This window comes from Zootoca vivipara, chromosome Z1 (assembly GCF_965207765.1).
Source record: "Zootoca vivipara chromosome Z1, rZooViv2.hap1.1, whole genome shotgun sequence".
Taxonomy (NCBI): domain Eukaryota; kingdom Metazoa; phylum Chordata; class Lepidosauria; order Squamata; family Lacertidae; genus Zootoca; species Zootoca vivipara.
The window spans coordinates 1,223,105-1,240,593 of NC_142583.1; the positions used below are offsets into that span (position 1 = coordinate 1,223,105).

At 39.7% G+C, this 17,489-nt stretch overlaps 1 protein-coding gene across 3 annotated transcripts in view; it reads left to right on the top strand.

Annotated features, from left to right (window-relative positions):
• Positions 1-17,489, top strand: part of PEAK1 (pseudopodium enriched atypical kinase 1) — a 76,118-nt gene that overhangs the window by 14,536 nt on the left and 44,093 nt on the right. The window lies entirely within an intron of this gene.

A 17,489-nucleotide genomic window follows, 5' to 3' on the forward strand; every position in this document is an offset into this window, starting at 1 on the left:
CAGGTTTAGTCTATCAGTAAAATATGAGTTAGAACTCTACTTGGATACTAAAGCTTCTACAAAACATGGAGTTCATTCCAGTTTCCTTGACTCATAAAAATAATGCTTTGTGCTCACTATTGTGCTTTGCCATTATACTTTGTTGTGTTAAAAAAACATTTAAGCATGGTTTTATTCAAATATTCCAAGTCAGGAAGCACAAGACAGTTCAGACTTTATTCTTGTGGATATTTTCTTTTTCATAATTGGCTTTTAAAATTATCTATTGTGCTCCTAGCTGACAACCAATGCTTTCATTTGTTAATGCTTTATTTCACTTCATCAATATGAATTGAAGGGTTAATTTAGAAGTGCTTTATAATTCCACAGATATAATAGAAAATGCATTCTTTAAAAGCATTCTAAATGCATTTCTTAGAGCAATATATCAAATTTAATATACAAGCAACACACCTTCTGTTATAGTAAATATGTTATGGTAAACCTAGTTTACTTCTTTAATTCATCCAGGAGCCCTGGCATTTGAGGCAACTTTTACTCCACATACTTGGCAGTTGGCCCAGAGGCTGCTTAAGCCGTGTTCAATGCTGTTATTGCAGAATAGTATAAATAACTTAACTTAATCCCCTTATATGTTCACAGTCATCTCCCGTCTTAACATTCTACTTTGCAAGGGATCAGAAAATGTTCAAAAAGTTGCATGTGTCTGTATAGATGACTTAATATATGGATATCTGTCTGTCTATCGTTCCATTCACTCATTGGGCTATAGATTTGAAACTAAATGTAAATTGGTGAGTTGTTTCTTACTAATTTAAGCATGTTATATTTTGGATTCTGTTTCTAAAGACTGAGCACTTATATAGTACCGTAATTTCTGTGGCAGATTTAATCCCCTACTGGTTGCTTACTACTATAAACACAATTGAACGGGGGCTGGGGGCAAAATTCAAAAAAATGAAAGACAAATTGAGTCATAATAATATAAAGCAAATGTGGAAATGTGTTTGAAAATGAGTTTCAAAACCCTGTATTCACTAATTTGCGTGAAAATCATGCCATGGTTTTATATAATTGCTATCCAATGCCTCAACTGTTATGGAAGGATAATAGGAAGATGACCAGCAGCTGGAGATGTCATTCTCCAAATGATTATTTGGAAATAATTGTTTATAATAAGACAAATAATGATTCCATAATCCTGACAATCTTATTATTAGATTATATAAATGATACTGCTCCTATTAAAAATTATATAATTGTAGCTATCTTCTGCTAGGAAAGAAGTTGATCACAAACAGTGTTAGAAATTGAGATGTGAAAGCTAGGAGCTAAACGGCACCTTAAACCTAGGCTATGGGTGCGGGCCTTAGTCTGGGGACCTCTGCCTTAGCTGGACAGGGATAGCCTAATGTTTTCTATCCTCTGGTAACCTCTAGGTTAGATCACTGTAATTCATTAGATGGGGGGCTGCCTCTGAAGACAATTCTGAATTTAGCAGTCATATGAACTAACCATGGGCAAAGTGACTAACAAATTCAATTAATAATGATGATGATAATGGTTTATCAAGATCCTGCTGTAACTTTGGTGTGTGTGCTTTTTTGATCTTCTTGACCCAGTGCTAGATGTGCGTAGAGACAGTGGGTGGCAAGCAGATACGATGCTGCTGCTGAAAGCTATGAGTTCACTTGTGTGATGTGCAAACTCTGGGTATTGGGTGGTGACCAAACTATCAGTTGCCAATAATGCATTGGCTTCATTCATTGTGTAAAACCCTGCAAGGCAGGGGCTTGAAGCCAGGCTAGCTCATTTCACCAAAATGGAAGGCTTACAAATTGGCTTAGAAAACTTTGCTTCTAGAGCACATTGGAACTTACTTTAAAAAAAAGAAAAGCTGGCTTTGGGCTCCCTAAAACCCCACCCTTTCTATCCATCTATCAGTAGCCCTGGATTAGGATTTAAGGTAACTAAAAGTAGTTGATGGTTCTGGGTTATGAAGTGCTAGATGTTTCTGTGTGGGAGGAATTCCTCTAGGGTTTGGGAAGGGTTAAGTAGTGCTATTGATGCATTGTATAATTTGGACAGGAAATAAAAAAGGCAACTATTTGGATTATATTTTCCCTCCTGGACAACTGAAGGCTGTGGAATGGGAAAGACTGTGTGTGCTTTGGATGCATGTTTTTCAGTTGGTTTTTTGCTGGTGAACACAATTTTTCCACTTGACTCATTGGGTGAAATCTAAATGAACATTACAACATGTGTTTATACCATAATCCCTTTTAAGCAAAGTATGCCCCAACCTTCTTAACAAAGTTTGATTACATTATTTTACTCCTATATTGATGGATTTTAGCAAGGTTTAGTTTGTATTTCAGAAATATGTTGAAGCTCAGACAGCCTCCATTGGGAAGATACAGATGCAACATTCCTAGTCTCCCAATACATAGGATAGTAGTTCTTTCCTCAGCTCCTTGCACTCAATTTATTTAGTTGCTTATTCTTTAGTGCAGATCATTATTTATTACATCTGAATGGCAAACCATGGTTTGCACCTCCTGTCAAATCAGAATTAAAAGAAGTGTGAGGAATAGGGAACACTGACCCACTACAACCATCGCTTAGCGTGAATTAGCCAATATATGGGATTGCAGTTGCAGTTCTCATTGTTTAGCTTAGCACTGCATCCAAACACAGGTTTGTGGTTTGCCTGGAATGAGGCAGCCCATAAACCCAGCTTGGGCATAATGCTAAGCAAAACCATGGCTTGATACAATGCAAAAAGCATTGTAGTCCTGATTTTCTCCCCCAGGAACCTGCACATCTGCTCATTGTGTTAAGATTAGCCTTAGTGCTATATGACAGGCATGTCCAACAGGTAGATTGTGATGTACTGGTAGATCACGGGGTGTTCCTGGTTGATCTCTGGCCCTTCAGCCCCTAAAAAATCTCCACAACTTTGGCTTCCTAAAAAAAGCTCAACAACTTCGGATAAATCCCTGCCAGTCTTTTTATGACAATGAGTAGATCACTGCCAGTTTTTTAATACTGTGAGTGGATCACAGTCTATAGGAGTTGGACGAACCTGCTATATGAGAACTACACCATTGTGTTAAATTAGATAATTTCGTTTCCAGATTTAAATCATAACAATAATAATCTGTATCAATTTTGACTGTGAGAAAAGTGTGCTAATGAGGCCCCTTTATTCGTTACTGTTTTCAGAGGACATGTAGCATGGATGTTTTCCTAGGATTTTTTCTGAGGTGTCAAGAAGACTGCTTATTTCTTTATCTAATCTACTTCTCCAGTGCACTGCCAATGTCCTTTATAAAAGACAGAAGGTACTGTAATGTGCTGAGATGGAAGTTGTGTATCTTTTGAGTGAATAATGTGGAAATGCTTCTCCCCTGATACATTTTCCTTGGTACTTTTAAAACCTATTGGGGATAATCTAAATGTCAACAGATAATTATTAAAAGATTTTTACAAAATCAAGTTTGCATGCTACATTGTTATGAGAGTAAATATTTTGTTGAGTTGTTGGTATCTAGCTGTAAAGGCTTACTCAGGAAGTAAGTGCAACTTTCTGAGCATTGTTGTTGTTGTTGTTTAGTCGTTTAGTCGTGTCCGACTCTTCGTGACCCCATGGACCATAGCACGCCAGGCACTCCTGTCTTCCACTGCCTCCCGCCAGGGGCGTAGCCAGGATCAAAACTGGGGGGGGGCAAGCCATGGTCGTTCAGGGGCGGGGCCAAGGCACAGAAGGGGGGCACAAAGTGGGCGGGGCTAAAGGGCCAACGGGCCTGATGACATCGTGGCGGTGGCAGCAGCGGCCACCTTGTGCTTCTGGGGCTGGTAGCGTTGGCGGCTACCCTGCTTGGCTGGAGAGGACGGGAGGGTCGGGCAGGTGAGAGGGGGTGGCAGGGCGGGCGAGGGCGAGGCAAGACACGGCCGCAGCCACGACGGCTCCGAGGCGTTGCTGCATATCAGCATAATATTTCAACCATGGTTCAAGCCCCACCTTAGGAAAAAAATCCTGCATTGCAGGGGGTTGGACTAGATGACCCTTGTGGTCCCTTCCGACTACAATTCTATGATTCTATTGATATATTACCATAGCATATGCATCATTCTACTTTCTTGAATTGTCCTACTCCTAGGCATAGCAGCCAACTCCTAGAGGCCTAGGTGCCTCTCCCCCCCCCCCAATTACTGGTAAATACCGTATTTGAAAGAGTCATCCCCCCATGTTGATGGGCTTTCTATGTGGGGCTTATCTGCCCCCCTTATTTTATTAGGGATGGAAGAGGGAGGGAAGGAAGGAAGAAATAGAGAGAGGGATAACTCATATTTGTGGGTGCCTCTGGGTGACGCTGTGATGCTGGAACTCTGCATGTACAGGAGCCTTGTAAGCAGCTTTCTCTCTGCTTGATTTACAGCAGGCACGTCCAACAGGTAGATTGTGATCTACCAGTAGATCACTGGATGTCTGTGGTAGATCACTGGTAGGTCACTGGCACCCCTAAAAAAAGCTCACCCAAAATTTTCCTCCTCCCTCAAAAAAATTGAACTATGACCTGAAGCCCTAGACAAAAATGGGCCTCCCTCCCTCCTAAAAGAAGCTCAACAAGTTTGACCTAAACCCCCAAAAACAGGGCTTCCCTTCCTTTAAAAAAAAACTCAACAGCTTTGACCTGAACCCCCCAAAAGGGGGTAGATCACCCCCAGTTTTAAACTCTGAGTAGATCAGAGTCTCTTGGGAGGTGGCCACCCCTGATTTACAGTATACAGATGCAGGAGGAGGGGCAGACTGGAACACCAATGCTTTTTATAAACATCACTGTGTCTGTCAAAGCTACAGCCCCCCCCCTTTCTTATTCACTTCCTTTTAGCCTTGCAGAGCCACCTTAGTCAAATTGAATCCTCTGAGTCTGCACCCTCATTAAATCGCCAATAGAACTCTTAATGCTCCTGAATGCTCATTAACAAGTCCCACTTAAGAACAATAGGGTGAAATGGTCAGCTATCAAATCTTGCCTGGGGATATATGCTCCATTGTCTTAACTGCTTAACTACTGGTAGCCACTTTGCTTTATTTATTTGATGTGTTTTTGTTACTGCTGTGTCCCCCCCCCCCCCAGCAAGCGGAGACTTAGCTGCTCCACTTCAGTTTTTTCCACTTCAGTTTTTGGAGGGGAAAAGTGCTGGTTATGGTCTGTAAAATACATTAATTTTTTTGCTTCTAGGGGGGGCAGCTGCCCCCTCCTGCCCCCCCTGCCTACGCCCATGCCTCCCGCAGTTTGGTCAAACTCATGTTCGTAGCTTCGAGAACACTGTCCAACCATCTCGTCCTCTGTCGTCCTCTTCTCCTAGTGCCCTCCATCTTTCCCAACATCAAGGTCTTTTCCAAGGATTCTTCTCTTCTCATGAGGTGGCCAAAGTATTGGAGCCTCAGCTTCACGATCTGTCCTTCCAGTGAGCACCCAGGGCTGATTTCCTTAAGAATGGATAGGTTTGATCTTCTTGCAGTCCATGGGACTCTCAAGAGTCTCCTCCAGCACCACAACTCAAAAGCATCAATTCTTCGGCGATCAGCCTTCTTGATGGTCCAGCTCTCACTTCCATACATCACTACTGGGAAAACCATAGCTTTAACTATACGGACCTTTGTAGGCAAGGTGATATCTCTGCTTTCTGAGCATACTCTCTGTTAAAAAACAACTTTGGGGGGGTGTTACTTGTTCAGAAAGCATCTTGTTCAGAATAAATATTAGACATAGAAACATATTGTAGACCAAGACCAAGAAGGTCACTTCTCTTTACAGTTTCTGAGCCCTTTTGACGCAAATGCTTTTCTGGTTTCATCAGCAGCAATAAAAGCTGAGAACCTAAAGGAGTTTTCTTGCCATTCTTGGCTTTCATTTGTACGGTATGTACTACCGTAAATAGCTGCAAATTCCTTACTATTGTCCACTCTTGCAAAATGGAAATGAAAAGCAGTAGTTCCTGAAATCCCCCAAATTATTAGTAGTGATGTAGTGAGAGGACTCACAGATAAGTATCTGAGGTGGTTCTATAATATGATTGCATTTGGGTATCATAGTAGAAAGGCTAGAGAATGTGAACTGGGAGGAGGAACGGACTCATTCTTTTAATATGGTTTAGTGTTACATTGCAGCCCGTTATTCTTTTAGGGGCACTTTTATTTTCAAAAGTGCCAGGAATGCAGCTGCTGGGGTTAGAATTTAAAGTGGAAAGCTGAATTGGGGGGGGGGGGGGCGTGGGAAGAGAGAGAGATCTTCCTTTAAAGAAAATTGTGGGTGTTTCCATGCTGCTTTTCTGCTGAAAATCACCTCCCCCACTGCAAATTTGTTTCCCACAATCAGAGAAATCACATGAAATTGTCCTCTTTGTAGGTTTATTTTTTCTATAGGTCAGCATTCAGATACTGTATGCAGTTCCTGTTCTAAATGTACAATCTAACTAGAGTGGCACCACATAATTTTTTGTGTAGCTTGGCCAGTTAAAGTTGTTGTGAAATCCCTGTTGATTGGCAATTTCATCATATTATAGCTTAAAATATAAAACAAAGGACAAAAAGCTTACTGGGCATTTCAATGTAATTCTAGTTCTTCTGAAAACAGCAGCAGCACTATTTCCAGTGAGGCTAATGAAGAAAACCACTGATATTGTAATCAGGACTGACAAAGGCACAACCCTCATTCTCAGCCCTATAACGATCAATAACACTTCAGTATAAATGGAAGCAGTAGAAATTGTTTTAAGGGGGGAAATTATGTGTGCAGTTGCTATAGAAACTAGCCAGACACACATTCAAAGCAAAAATTCTAGCCTGCAATGCATGCTGTTTACTGACAATACCGTAAATCAGAAGTTATATTGACTCCTTTTTCCCCAATTATGAAATGTTAAATTGATTATTATATACAACATATTTCTTATGACACATTGGTGACAATTGGGTTCCAGGAGTGAAACAATATGGTAGGTAAAAATGGAAATGAAAAGGGAGGGGGAATTTGAGTCATGAGGAAAAGTGACCAGAGTTGTGTAAGACAGGAGACCATAGCTAATAGCTAAAAGGAGACCAAAACTAATAGGATTGGAGAGTCAAATGTCTCATAAGCACTGTAGTTTTACTAACAGCACCAAGCTATGCTGAAAAGTGTCTTACTCTGATTCAAATGGGTTTAGTGCTGTCACTGTTGCTTCTCTGCTAGGATAAATGTTGTATGGCACCTGTCTGTTCTTTCTATCCTTCTCCTTTCCAAATAAATACTGAATACTTCAACATTTCAGTTTTATCAATGCTTAGCATAAAATATTCCTACCTTGGCTTAGAAAAGGCCTCTGCTATCACAATTGCTAATGTGGATTCATGCCACAATAACTGTACAGTGGTACCTCGGTTTAAGTAAACATTTGGTTCCGGACATCTGTACTTAACCTGAAGCGTACTTAACCTGAAGCGAACTTTCCCATTGAAAGTAATGGAAAGTGGATTAATCCGTTCCAAATGGGTCTGCGGAGTACTCAACCTGAAGCGTACTTAACCCGAAGTATGAGTGTAATTGGTTCTGGAAGTCCGTACTTAACCTGAAGCGTACTTAACCTGAAGTGAACTTTCCCATTGAAAGTAATGGAAAGTGGATTAATCCGTTCCAGACGGGTCCGCAGAGTACTCAACCTGAGAAAAATAATCATTACCTTAATAATAACAATTTAAATAGATTTATTCAACTGAAACAATAACATTACAGCATATGTTATTTGCTTAAACAAACATCCATGTTTGTTAACTAATTTGGCTAAGCAAAATATATATATTTTAAGAAACTTAGACTGTCAGCCCAGCCTACACATGAAAAACTTAAATACTGTCCTCTGTAGCTCACTCGTCATCTTCATCTTCTTCTCTGTTCATAATCTGGAAAATAAAAACAAGCTTTCCTGCTTTATCGGGTCCCAAGCGATTTCTCAATTTAGAATGAATGAGCCCAAAGGAAGATAATATTCTTTCAACGCCTGCAGATTAACTGCTATTAAAAGTAAAATCATTACTTGAACAGTCTCTAAATCCAGTCTCTTAAGTGACTTCCACCAGTTCACTGGTGTGACTTTTTAAAAAATATCTTCAGCAAACATATATTTCTTGAATGGTTCCCCCTTAGCTTTGAAGTTTATTATAGTTGGCATTACAGATGGATGATTGCTGGATACCCATGTCATAGCTAACTCCTCTTCCTCAGCACTTACGTTTTGACCCTGGTACTGGATATTGACAATATTTGCCAAAAAATGAGCTGTACAGTACTTGTCCCATTCGTTTTTTAATTGCTTCTAATTTGATTCTGTCCATGTGTAGTTCTGTTTTTAAGCGTTCACTCAGTTCCTTCCAAATTTCAACAGCATCAGCAATAAAACAGCTATTTTTCTGTATTTTGTTTAAAGCTTCAGAGATGGGTTTCAGGATGCTCAGCATATGTTCAACATTTCTCTTAAGCCCAATGTTGAGGATTTTGGCCGTGACAGTGCCATCTATCTTATCTCAATTTTGTTCACAAACTGTCATCAGAATAGGCCAGTTCTTGATATGCTGCTCAAAACAGTCCGCCACAGAGTTCCATCTAACATCTTGTGGGAGCGTTAGCTTGGTTCCACCCATCCTTTCCAGAGCTGCTACAGCAAAATTGATTGTTACGGAAGTATTTAGCAATTTCAACAACGTTAGTCTTTATTTCTGGACATAAGTCTTTGGCTAAGAGGTGCAGCAAATGAGCACTGCAACCATATGTTATTAGCTTATTCCCTTCCCGCTCTTCTAAATTTCTTCTCATCTTGGATACATTTGCAGCATTGTCTGTGACCAAACTGTGTACTAGACATTTGAATTTTTGTTCACATGTTATTATAGCTTTTACAGTGGAACCTCGGTTTATGAACACCTCGGTTTATGAATTTTCGGTTTATGAACACCGCGGACCCATCTGGAATGGATTAATTCATTTTCCATTACTTTCAATGGGAAAGTTCGCTTCAGTTTATGAACGCTTCAGTTTATGAACAGACTTCCAGAAGCAATTACACCCATGCTTCAGTTTATGAACGCTTCAGTTTAAGTACTCCACGGACCCATCTGGAACGGATTAATCCACTTTCCATTACTTTCAATGGGAAAGTTCGCTTCAGTTTATGAACGCTTCAGTTTAAGTACCCCGCGGACCGTCTGGAACAGATTAATCCACTTTCCATTACTTTCAATGGGAAAGTTCGCTTCAGTTTATGAACGCTTCAGTTTATGAACAGACTTCCAGAACCAATTGTGTTCATAAACCGAGGTACCACTGTACTGCCACTTCTTGTAAGTATTCTGCTGTGTGTGCATTTCCTGACGTATCAATTGTTTGTGCAAGGAAGACTTTCCCTTCTGTTGTTATAGAAGCACATACAACAGGATCATTGTGGACATTACTCCACCCATCAATACTTAGGTTAACAATTCTACCCTCCAGAGCTGTTGCATATTGCTCCAATTCTCTGTCATACACTTTATCCAGCAGTTTCCCTGCAACATCTGCTCTGCTGGGTGGACTGTATCCTGGTCTCAGTGACTGAACCATATTAATGAAATGTGGGTTCTCAGTCAGACGGAAGGAAAAGTTTGTTGCATAAACAAACTGGGCAATTTTTTCATCAATTAACTCTTTTTCTAATCTGCTAGTTTTTACCACAAACCTATCTATGGTGGTTCCAGGAGGGAAGGGTTTTTTCTTTCTTTTAGGTGATAGTGATATGTGGCTGTGGGTGTTTGGTGATGATGATGCTAGACTTGACTGTCTGTGGCTGTGCAGTATTGTGATCAGAAAGTTTCATTTTGTACTGCTTGTCTGCTTGCCCCTTCCTCCTCACACTTAGTTTCACTTTATTTTTGTGCAGATCTATTCCACTCCAAACAATCAGAAAAATATTGTTTCTATTCTATTCACTGAACTTCTTGAAACTTAGCATTGAAGGGGTTTATTCTGTATTCATAGGTTTGTAGAACAATAGGATTAAGGTCTTTTTCTCAACTCTGTTCACGTTATAACATTTTTGCTGTGAAGAAGAGGCATGTGATCTCTGCTGAGTCAAATTCAGTTTTGAGAACTTTTAAGCATCTGTGATAATATCTTGTAGGCAGAGAAATTGCCCAATAATCTTACAAAAACCTCTGGAAGAGCATGACATTGTGAATGGATTAATGGAATTTATTTACCAAAAATATTAAACATATACAACCTTATTCTACATAATTAAAAAACTAATCTTTATTTCATGATGGAATAACCTTTAGATGCTAATATATTATCCTCAAAAAGCATTTTATTGGAAAAAAATTCTGATTTAAAATTTAAAAATCTGGTTTTTTGTTCAGTATCTGAAGAAGTGTGCATGCACAATAAAGCTCATACCAATGACAAACTTAGTTGGTCTCAAAGGTGCTACTGGAAGCATTTTTTGTTTGTTTGTTTCAACTACAGCAGACCAACACAGCTACCTACCTGTAACTAAATAATAAAACAATTTAGTTGTGTGCATTTTCTAACAGTGTAAAATTTTGCTTCTACTTAGTAATGGTCAGGTGTGGGCAAATGTAATGAATGCTATGAATATTTACATTGTCCTGTTTTAGTCTAGTGTTTTGGTTGTTTTGTTGTTGTTGTTGCATACTGGGATATTCTGTTCTGCAAGACCCTGTGGTGTAGCAGTTAAGAGTGTCAAACTAGGACCTGGAACACACGTTCAAGTCATCTCTCAGCCATGGAGCTCACTGGGTAACCTTGGGTCAGTCATTCTCTCTCTCGGCCTAACCTACCACACAGGGTTCTTGTGAGGATGAAATGGGGAGGAGGAGAAGCATGGAAAACAAGGTGGGATATAAATGCAATAAGAATAATAATGATCATAAAACCATGCAATTTCTAGGCTTCTAGAAGAAGAAATATTTCCCCTTGTATTGTTTTGGTTTGTTTTGCCTTGTCTTTTTTCTCTCTCCTTTTCTCTTTATTTTCTTCTTATTGTTTCTTTTCATTTCCCCCCTCTTTTTTGTCTCTCTCCTTTGTTTTCTTCTTCTTCTTTTTTGGAGTCCTATGTCTGGGGTCTTTATTAGGGTCCAGGGAATGCATGCTCGTGAGGTGGTAGGTGGTTGATGGAGGACCCTAGATGGGAGAACAGGGAAGTGTTGGTATCCCAGGGTAAGAGGCTGAGAGGAGAAAGGAAAGATCCCAGCATAGCTGCCAACTTCCCCATTGAAAAATATGGGATCAGAAGACTCACCCAGCGACTTCCGGTGCCGGCTCTGCCCATGTCCATGCTGTTAACGCACCTTCTGCTTCCGCTTGCGGAGCCCCGAAGGCGAGGAGGTTGGAAAGGCTGGTGCCGGTTTGAGGTGTACCAGAGGTTGGGGAAGAACTAAATAACTACAGGTTAAACTAAGTCATACAACACGCACGAAATCCAAGGATCCGAGGCGAAATCCCTTCGAAGTGGCTCCTAAAACCATGTATTGTTCACGGGAAGTATTTTTTTAAGGTCTGTAAGTGCAGAAAATGAAGATCCAAAGTAGAAATACTCCCCACCCTTTCCTCTTGAGTCCAGTAGCAGCTTTTTCTTTCTTTTCCAAACCCACCCCTTGAGAAGAGACAAGGTGGCACATTTGCAAAAGAGGCACACAGCTGATCTCCTGAAGGATATATATAACAGACACTCTGTGCTGGGCCAGCCACAACAGAGCGACCCCCCTCTCTCCCTCTCCCCCCTCCCTTTCCCTCTCTCAGGCTCGGCTCATCTTTCAACGTCCCACCCTCAAACGGTTAAGCGGCCGCTGCCTGCCGCTCTTTGCTAGATGGCTGAGTTTCAAGGAAGGCGCTGTTTGAGGCAGGAGTCGCTACGCGCTGCTGTTGCTGCTGCTCTTGCAGCCACCCGCTTCTGAAACCTGCCAGGCCGGCTTGCTTTGGCAGCTGCACCACTTCCCACACACACACACCCCAGACCTCACTTCCCTCGCAGCGCAGCCTATACTCCTTCCCCCCCGGAGGGGGAGTCTTGTCGGTGCCTGGCACTTAGCAGGCGGGCACCGGGGTGGGAACGCGGCAATCTGGTAAATTTACGGGGTTTTAAACAATCCAGAGTTGTGGCGGAAAATGGATTTAAATCCAGGGGTTTCCCACCAAAAATGGGAGACTTGACAGCTGTGGATCCCAGGTGAATACTGGGAGGAGCTACCGGTACCATATTTTTCACTCCATAGGACGCACCTGACCATAGGACGCACTTAGTTTTTAGAGGAAAACAAAGGAAAAAAATATTTTGCTTTCTTGAATTGTCCTAGGCATAGCAGCCAACTCTTAGAGGCCTAGGTGCCCCCCGCCCAATTAAATATTTGAGGAAGCTTCTTTTGCAAAGAGGGAAAGTTCCATTTTTTAAGGATCAGCTCAAAGTTGTGTAGCTTTTTTGCAAATGGGGAAAGCCCTGTTTTTTGGGGGGTCAGCTCAGAGTTGTGCATCTTTTTTGCAAAGGGGGAAAGCTCCATTTTTAAGGATCAGCTCAAAGTTGCTGAGTTTCCTTGCAAAGGGAAAAAATCCTGTTTTTATGGGGTTCAACTCACAGTTCTGCAGCTTCTCTAGCTTCTCTGCATTTCTACAGTTTCCAGACAGATAATCTAATCAGCCAATCACATGTTTCCCTCTGCAGACAACAATTGAGGCCTAGGCAAGGGGCCGGGAAGGGAGCTAGCTCTCTTATCTCCCTCCCCTATCTCTTGCAATCAGCTGCAGAGCGGGTTCCTTTCCCTTTCCCTCTTGTTAGCCTTTAGCAATTTCTTTTTTTAAAAAAAAAAAAGCACGATCTGCCTTTAGCCCCTGGGCAATTTGGCTCCAGGGACCACGCATTCGCTCCATAAGACGCACGGACATTTCCTCTTACTTTTTAGGAGGAAAAAAGTGCATCTTATGGAATGAAAAATACGGTACTTAAGAGGGAACTCTGTATGCTACTTATTTACAGTTTATTTTTTGCAGCTGTTATCTTAGTGTATTATGAACAACTTCGATAAAAATCTGGTTTGGGTTTTAGGGCCCTGTCAAGCAGTGTGTCATTGGAAGCAGGGACCCCCACTGTTTCACTGTACACACCCATTCTTGCAGCTTTCTCTCAGACAATTCATTCATTCATCTCTTTTTCACAATTTGTTATAGTTTTGCCTTTTTCTCATTCCGATCACTCTTGAGTGTCAGTTGTTGTTCATTGGCTGTTCTGTTGCTTGCTTGCTTGCTTGCTTGCTTGCTTGCTTGCTTGCTTGCTTGCTTGCTTTCTCTCCCTCCCTCCCTCTTTCTCTCTCCCTCTGGTTCCAATTGCATTTTGTGTTGTTCCCACTTTTTTCTGGCCTGTTTTCTATATAAAGATAAAAAATAGTATTAAAAAATTCTCTGCTGTTTTCTTCTTTCCCCGCTCCCGCCCCCTTCTTCTGTCGTGTGTGACTGTGAAGCAGGAGCAGCGGGGTTAGCTTTGATCTATAAATAATAATATTATTATAAAACCATGAGTTTAGTCCATATGTTGCTAAAAGTAATTTTCATTTCTAAAGTAATTTTCATGATAGTGAGAAAAATACAAAATGACTGAACTGCTCTTTTCACTGTAGTGAAAGTATTCCTGCATTAATATTCAGTCTTAAATTACGCATTACATATTACATTATGATGTAATCATCACAACTGAAAATCCATTGGAATGTGTCCCAAAGGCAATTTAAAAAATAAATCAATTTGGAAAGTTGGCGGGTTTCAAAATAAATTACAAAAAGAGTGGTATATTAGTAAAAAAAATTTAAAAATGAAAAAATTAAATTACAGGAAGTATCAGGTATCGAAATAAGGAAAAGAATAAAATATCTAGGAATTCAGATGACAATATAAAACATTGATTTGTACCAAGAAAATTATGGAAAAATATGGAAAGAAATTAAACAAAAAAATAGAAATTTGGTCTAAATTAAAAATTTCAAAAAAAGTTAGTAGCCAGAGGTACCACTGTATAGTAAAAAAATAAAAGTATTATGATTTTTGAAAATTATTATTCAGTCCTTCAGTATCAAGCAGACATGAAATATTCAGAGAAACAGTGGTGGGGTAGAGACTTAATGAATGTTACATGAAATTTAATCGTTCTCATTTTCTGAACTAACACAATCAGTTTCAACTTTTTCATATTTGTCATAATGTTTATCATGAACTTCTAAAAATTGAAAGTTTGTGTAGATTGAAACAAGCTTCTCTACTCTTTCACATTTCATAATATTTTTTTTCTGGGAAAAGACAAAGGTTTTGAAGGGAAAAAGAATAAATTTCCCTCTGAATATTTTAATCCCCCCCCCCCAGGTCTTTACATCTCTAATGATAAGCAACAATACTCCTTTCAGCTCTCTCTGCTTTCATTCTGTAATGGCTCTCCCCACCCCTCTGTAAGAAGAGGTCCTCTTGAAACATGAAGCTGCCTTATGCTGTAAGACCATTGGCCCATCTCCCCCAGTCTTGTCTATCCCAACTGGCTCTGGTCTCAGGCAGAGCTGTTTTCTTGGCACCTGGAGATACCAGGGATTGAATCCTGAACCTTATGCAAAGCATTTCTCTGCCACTGGACTGTGTCCCTCATCTCCATTCTATTATCTGAATTGGCTAGATTCCATTGTTGTCTTTAAAGAGAGATTTATTTCTACCATTTTCATTTTCCTATTCCTACCATTTCACTTGATGTTAGCCTTTATTAATCTAAAAAGAAGTAATTCACTGGTTCTTCTTGCTCTCTGCAATAGTTATAACTATTTATAGCTCAGTTTTATAACAGAAGCAATGGAATAAATTGTAATAGTTTATGTACTGTATGTTAGTTTAGTTAACAATATATAACAACTTTGTTTGACACTGCTGTGTGCAAATGGCATTTAAATTCAAAGGGTGATACCTAACATTAGTCATACTCAGAGTAGACCAGTTAAGTTGGATATCACCCAAAGTACTGCCTGCTCTAGCCATAGGAATATAGAAAATCTTCAATGAATTTTATAAATAGAAGGCTCCTATGAGATGCATTTAGGCATTTTTCCCACTTGGAACACTGCATAGGAATAAATGTAGTAGCTTACTTCAGAGGGATCAATGTGAGTTCTATTCCCTTCACCATCGCATATGCTATATTTATATTCATGTCAGTGATTTTCTGGAGTGATTTGTGGCGCATGCAAGCATTTATTCTTTATTAAATCACCTGAACATATCAAGGCGCATTGTTTTCAGTCAATCTGGAGAGCTCCTGAATGTGGTCATTTTGGAAACACGAGTACCCTTTGGTTTCTTTCTGTTTTTTTAAAGATTTTTATTAAAGTACAAGAATTTTTACATACATTATATTCTCTCCTTCCAATTTTAAATTTCCCATACCATTTTTCCTTTCCCTTCCCATCCCCTCCCCCACCCATAATCCATTGAAAGGGTTCAAACAGTTGTCCTCAGCCACGGGCACAATGTCCTTAATTTCCACTGAATGTCTTCTGATCCAGTAGTTGTTATCCATTGAAGATAGGGGTTCCATCTGGTCCTTATAGTAGTAGACTTGGCCCTCCATGTTATTTCCTGTGACGTTACTGCCACAATGTCTGTCTGAATAAATTCAAACAAATAATTAGTCCAGACCTCTACTGTCCATTTTTCTCTATCTTTCCAACCTAAAGCTATTGTTGCCTTTCCTGCTAGTATCATTGCTTTGAAGATGTGCTGGTCACCTTTCTCTATGGCTGTGTTTCCTAATATACCCATTGTCATAAGATTGAAGTCTATAGGTAACTTCATTTTTAAAACTTCATTAATAACCTTAAGGATTTTATTCCAAAATCCCCTTACCTCTGGGCATTCCCAATACAAATGGGAGAGCCATCCCTTGGCTTGTTCACAGTGCCAGCAGTTAGGGTTCAATCCTGGTATCATATTAGCTAGCTGGGCCAGAGTTCTATACCATTTTAGAAAGAATTTTAGTTTGAGCTCCCTAAATTTGCTTACTTTAATCTCGTCTATTCCTTTCATTATCCTTTCAACCTTTGATTCGCTAATTTGTTCTTCCTAACTCCACATGGAATTTGCTACCAAGGAGTGTGGTGGAGTCTCCTTCTTTGGAGGTCTTTAAGCAGAGGCTTGACAGGCATATGTCAGGAATGCTTTGATGGTGTTTCCTGCTTGGCAGGGGGTTCGACTGGATGGCCCTTGTAGTCTCTTCCAACTCTATGATTCTGTGATCTTTTGAATAAGTTGGGTTGTCAGTTCTTTATTTGTAATCATCCTCTTATAGATTTTACCTATCATTCCTTGTTTAGTTTTTTCCATTTGTTTATATAGTTCCTCTATTGGCTCTTCTAATCTCATATTTCCTATCTTTTGGGCTTTTAAAGAATGTTATTATATAACCCTCCAATTTTTAACCAGTATTGGTTACCTATGTTCTCTGTTACTTCCTGCAATGACTTTAAGGACTCTCTTCTATACATATCTTGGACTATGTGATATCCCTTTGCATTAAGAATTTTCCACCATTTGGGGTCGTCTATTGCCTCATATATGCTTTCTAAGGGTGCCCACAGAGAGATCCTTTTTAACAATATAGGTTGCCATCTCCTCCATATGCCTAATGCCAATTTCCTGGGTCCTATTGCATATTTCAGATCTTCCTTTACATTATTTGTGAAGATTCCATATCTTCCTGCACCATTGTTGGCCTCATCCTCAAATCTGATCCACTTTTGTTTATTTTTTGCTCCAATTTCTAGTAAAGTTTTTAATTGGACCGCTTCATAGTAAGTATAAATGTTGGGGAGGCCCCACCCTAATTCTGATTTGTGGTTATACACAAACCTCTTTTGTGTCCTTGATTTTTTACTTCCGAATATCCATTGTCTTATCTCACCATTCCATTGTTCCAATTGCTGTTTTTTTCATCTCTAGTGGGATAGCTTGGAAAAGATAACTTAGCTTAGAGACCCAGAACATTTTAGTAGCCTTGACTCTAGCTGTAATGCTTAAAGTTTTGTTTCTCCATCTTTTCATATCCTTTAGTATTTTATTCCATATCTTTTTATAGTTGAATTCTGCGGTCTTGTTAATATTCCTATAGAGTTCAATACCCAGGTATTTTATTCTTTTAAAACCCAGGCCCATACCTGTTATGCTATTTATTTCCTTTTTTCCAGCTAGATTCACATTAAAGTACATTATTTCTGATTTAGTTATGTTGCCCCTAATCCGGAATATTCCTCGAAATCTTCTAATATTATCTTTATTTCTTTTATCCCTTCCTTGGGATTTGTTATGATTACAATAATATGATCTGCAAACAAGTTAATTTTCATCTCCTCTTTCCCGATCTTATAACTATCTATCCTT